We start from the raw sequence: 5,127 nt of genomic DNA on the forward strand, positions 1-5,127 counted from the left end.
CCATTCTTTTGAAATAGAAGGTGTTTTAACTGAATTAAGGTTACAGGTAATTTTTAAAATACTACATATATCATAACTAGTATATTAAAATTGTTTATATTTACTATCTAATATCCAAATAAAATTGACTACCGAATTGTTACAGTAGATATTAATCAGCCTGACATGCTTATTAATTGATCCCACAGGTACACTTACAGGCCAGCGTGGTTTTAGTGTCTATTGTTTCATTTTACTAAAAGAAACGCAGCATTTACAGAACAAATGAACACAACCCTGCCACCCAGGGATCATGGTGGCTCTTCAGTCAGCTATGTCGAAAGCGCAGATATAAACCCCCACTGCATGAACAAAGCCGGATTCCAATTCTTCATCCAAAGGTGCTGGCGGAGGTTGTCAAACGCCTTCCCATATAGATCCCCAATCCAGTGGCCAGGAGATGAGAGAGCAGCAGAGACGGAAGAAAAACCTTTAGGAATTCGGCTGAGAATATGTCCCCTTTCTTCATGACGCTCGTGTTCTTCATGACACTCGTGTTCTTCATGCTGAGGGTGGCCGTGCGCTTCGGGTGCTTGAAGAGGAACTCCTTGGGGAGAATATCTTCTGGCCGACTTGACCAATCCCATATCCAATCTGAGTTTTTCTTCAAGATGATCTCAACTTCTTTCCTTCTCTCAATATAATCTGACTGAGAGCTGTTTTTTTCTCCAATGCTATGGGTATCTGTTTCGGAAGCTCTGTTAATATCTTGTGGTGTCTGTGAGCGAGGTGGGCTGTCACAGTGAGAGCTCTTGGAGCTGCTCCATCCAGACTCATGCTGGGCGTCCAGCAGTATTTTCTCCATGTAACCCTTATAAACAGACACCGAGCCGACACGTTGCTCCGTTCCCACCGCTGCTAAAGTGCAGCTCCACCCAGGATCCCTGCAGACTCTCCTCCTGCAGCCCCGGGGCGCTCTGCGACGTGGCTCGGGGGCACCTCGAAGGTGGACAGTCAGGAGCTGGACATGCAGCGGGAGACGGGGACTCCACAGCCCAGTGCCCAGCACTGAGCGACCAGCCAGCCAGACGGACACGGGGTGTGGGCGGGGCGGCTGTAAATATTTCTTCGTTGTTGATTTTCAATTTATGGCATTGTGGTCAAAAAATGTGGGCTGTGTAATACCATTTTTAAAATTTCATGAAACTGCCCTTCCGTTCACTTACTAATTTTTTGTCTCCTTGAGCTATCCATTTCTGATAAGAAAATGTTTTAAAGCTTGCACTGAGACTGCAAATTTCTCAGTTTCTGTTGCAGCAAGATTATGTTATTAAGTGCACACAAGTTCATGATCAGTGAGTCTTATTGGTGGACATAACTATAGTGTCTCTCTTAAGTACATGAATGCTTTCTGCCTTGCCTTCTGTTGTGTTTGCTGTTAGTGCTCCCATATCAGCTTTTTTAATGTTTTGGTCTAGAACTTTTTGGGTGTATCTTTTATCCCTTTACCTTTCTCCATGCTCTGGTTTTAGGTGCATCTGTGGTATCCCTTTCATCCATAGGGAATCAAGGTCTACTCTGCTATGCGGACCCTAACTGGTCCCCACCCCTCAGGAGCAAAGAGCCTAGAGGTATCTGTGGTCGTGTGCCTGTGATATACACACTCACACACACACAGCCCCTACACTTACATATGCTCTTGCATGTACACTCACAAATACACACTTATACACACAGCATACACCCACTTATATACTTACTCACGTTTGTGTTTATACATGTTTATACATGTAGTATATAACATATCCTCACACTCACACACTTAGACACATAACATACATATATACTCACACACATATACTCACTTATAAACACAATATATGCTCACACGTATACACTTACAAATATACACTTATACCCACCACACACACTCAACGACACATACACTCATACACAAGCACTCACACATACTCAAAGCGGTTTTAAATAGTAGGAAATTTTAGTTTAAAAATAGCCACAGTTCCTCCCTGGGCACTGTGGACCCTGGGGGAGAGGAAGGAGAGGGCTGATCACACGATTCATCACGCACAGAGGAGCCCTGAGGCGGGCTGGGCAAGGCCCTTCTCTTGGAGCCTTTGCTGTTCCTCACTCAATGGGGCCCATTTGAGGCCTTTTCCTGCTGAGCCCTCCCAGCCACCCTGAGGGGAAGTGACCCCCCACTTTGTCAGGAGGATGTTAACTGCCTGCAGGGAGCCCGTTCCCTCCCCTGCTCACCTCTAGGGGAGAGGCTGGGGCTCTGGCCCCCCCCCCCCCCCCCCCCCCCCCCCGTCAGCCATACACCCCCCACCTTGTTCTGCCTCCAGGTGTCAAACCGGGTGATTTAATTAAACAGAAATGGGGCAGCCAGCAACCTGACATCATAGTTCCTGGAAACTGAATTGTAGCCATAACTCTCGTAGCTCATTATGTCCTTCAAGAGTTTTAAAATGTTTTAAATGCATATCCTCTCTGTGCTCAGTGCTTCGTTTGATGCCCTTCGCAGGGGTGGCCCTCATGGGCTGGGCCCACCTGCCTGCTAGCAGTCTGTCCCTTGCCTTGCTGCCGTCCCACCAGTAATTAAGCCTTTTCAGAGATGGGGGAGCTTCAATATCAGTAATTCAATCTCCCCTGTTTACTGATCTCTGCCATTAGCTGAGTTGAAAGCAAAATGTTTTAATTAAAAAGATTGGCAATAAGTTGGTGTAATGCCATAATTTGCACAGGGCCCATTCGAGCAAATGACTTCGCCCTGTCTTGGTTGCTATGACAACTAATGGACATGATTATTCCAGTGTGAGAAGCAGCTGACTAGGGGACAGGGAGTGAGAACAGGGGCCTCTGCAGGGGACAGAGCCAAGAGGTGGAAAGGCCAGGCCTCTCCCTGAGCTCTAGGCGGGTATTTTTATGCAAAAAAACAAACAAAAAAACAACCCAGTAACTTTGCTGCCTTCCCTGTGGTTTCAAGAGTCCACACTCCCTGGCTGGGCCGCCACCAGAGTCTCCAGGTGCCTGAGACAAGATTGTCACTGGCCAGTGCCATCCGCGCTCGGCAGTGCAGCCCGGGGCGAGGGGAAACCCAGCAGCCACTGTCCAAGGAGCCTGCCCGGGAGCCCCCGTGTCAGGGCAGGGCAGCTCCGCAGAGGCCCCCTCACCTTCCCTACCCAGGCAGGAGTGGCTGCGGCCAGGTGCAGGGACGCTGTGCTGTTATCTGCTTCAGTGTGCTGAATGTCCCCAGGACTCGGGAGCCACAGAGACTGTGCTCACAGGGCTGGACAAGGACAAAGCAGGAGACCGCGCCTGCTCTGAGTGGCCCCTCAGCCAATGCTTACCCAGTATTTTCTCAGGGGTCCACCTGGAAGAGGCAGCCCTTTGTGGGAGCAGAGTGGAAGAGGCCTTGTGGAAGGGGACCAGGAGGAACTGAGCCTTCATTCCCTTCTGTGAAATGGGAATAAAAGCGTCTTTCTCCCAGAGCCACTCTAAGGACTGGTGCACACCCCGTGGCCAGCGGTGCCGGTGGTGCGCCTTGAGGGAGGGTGGGGGCCGCCCTCTGCCAGCCAGCTCATCTGCACCAGGGCCGCAGGGCAGGAGCCAGCTCCGAAAGAGCAGGACACGGACTGCCAGAGGGCTCGGCGCCCACGCCAGGAGGGAGGTGGGTTTCGCCCACCCAGGAGCAGGTAAGGCCAAAAATCCAACAAGCAAACAGAAACCCCTGGAGTGCCATGGGGACTGCGAGATGGGGCGCAGGTGCGTCCTGACACGGCAGTGCTGTGCACTGCGCAGGCTCGGGGAGGGTGGCTTGTGGGTGGAGGCCAGGCCCTCTGGGCCACCAAGGCATTGAGTGACACCTGAGAGCAAGTGGCCCTCTGTGCCGCTCAGTCTCTGCTCCCTTGGGAAGCCCGCCAGGCCATCTCGTGGAATCCTCTGCCTGACCAAGGCCACCTCGTTCTCTCACTGGCCTCCCCGCCATCAGTGCCAGGGACTGCTGCGTCCCCACCGGGCGTGACCCGCCCCGGAGTGCTCAGGAGCACCAGCTCTCTGCTCCCCAGTCCTTGGAGAAGCATGTGGTGCTGGTAGTGCTGGGGAGGACGCAGCTTTCTGGCTCCAGCGCCCGAGGGCCTGTCTGACCGTGCGCCCCTCACCGGCAGCGGAGGGTGATCGATCACGGCTGCGCTGGTGTGGAAGGACAATAAAACCAGTATCGACCGCGATCCTAATCTGGCGAGTTTAGCCCGGAGCTCTGGGAACCGAGCCTGCTGGATCCTGGAGGCAGGCGCTCAGCAGCAGGAGATAAGGAAATGCCCTGGGGACGCAGTTTAATGTAACTCGCCTTTGCAGGTCCAGCTGGCTAAGTCTGGGGGTACAGAGATGAAGGCGACACAGTCCAGCGTTTTCTGGTCTGACAGGCAGGCACAGGACCCTGCCCTGGTGGGGTCAGAAGGGGCAGGGGACATGTGTCCTTGGGTCCCTTGGGCAGGGGGAGGGAGGGCAGTGGCCGAGCCGCAAGGGAGCCAGGCCCTGACCGGCACCTGCTGCAGCGAGGCCCCTGCCAGGAGAGGCCCCCCTGGACTGGCTGCTCCCCACCTCCCTCAGCAGCAGAAGCCAGCTCCTCACTCTGTCCCCGTCCCCCTCCTCTGCTCTCATCCAGACTCTGCACAGCCAGTGCCGCCATGTGCCGGTGACTCTGCCACCCTCCCTGGCCCTCCCCTCCCCGCCCCGCCCCGCCCACAGGCTCACGTGCCAGCTGCACACTCCGCCCCCCTTGGCGCCTACAGCACCTGTCCCCCAGGGCTGGAACTGGACCGGGACCCACCCCAGCTCTCCCTGCCTGAACTGAGCCATCCCTGCTGCTCAGGTCTAAACCCCTTTGAGACCCTCCCACCGTCGTTCCCTCCCCCCCACATCTAGTCCAAGGTTGCCTTGTTGCCCATCTGCAGAACACGGGAGCACGCCCTCCCCTGGATGCACCCTCCCCTGCACACAGCCTCACCTGGACGCACCCTCACCTGGACGCACCCTCCCCTGCACACAGCCTCTCCTGGATCCTTCCCTCACCAGACCCTCCAGCACCACCCCCTAGCTGCCACCCTTCCCAGCCCTCCCAGGACTGCT

The 5,127-nt window shown here is 54.3% G+C and overlaps 1 pseudogene; it reads right to left on the reverse strand.

The window, feature by feature from the left end:
- Positions 1 to 370: 370 nt before the first annotated feature.
- On the reverse strand, positions 371 to 4,687 carry LOC138376563 (BCL2/adenovirus E1B 19 kDa protein-interacting protein 3-like; annotated as a pseudogene).
- Between the last annotated feature and the right edge of the window lie 440 nt (positions 4,688 to 5,127).

Source organism: Eulemur rufifrons, chromosome 28 (assembly GCF_041146395.1).
Source record: "Eulemur rufifrons isolate Redbay chromosome 28, OSU_ERuf_1, whole genome shotgun sequence".
Lineage (NCBI taxonomy): Eukaryota > Metazoa > Chordata > Mammalia > Primates > Lemuridae > Eulemur > Eulemur rufifrons.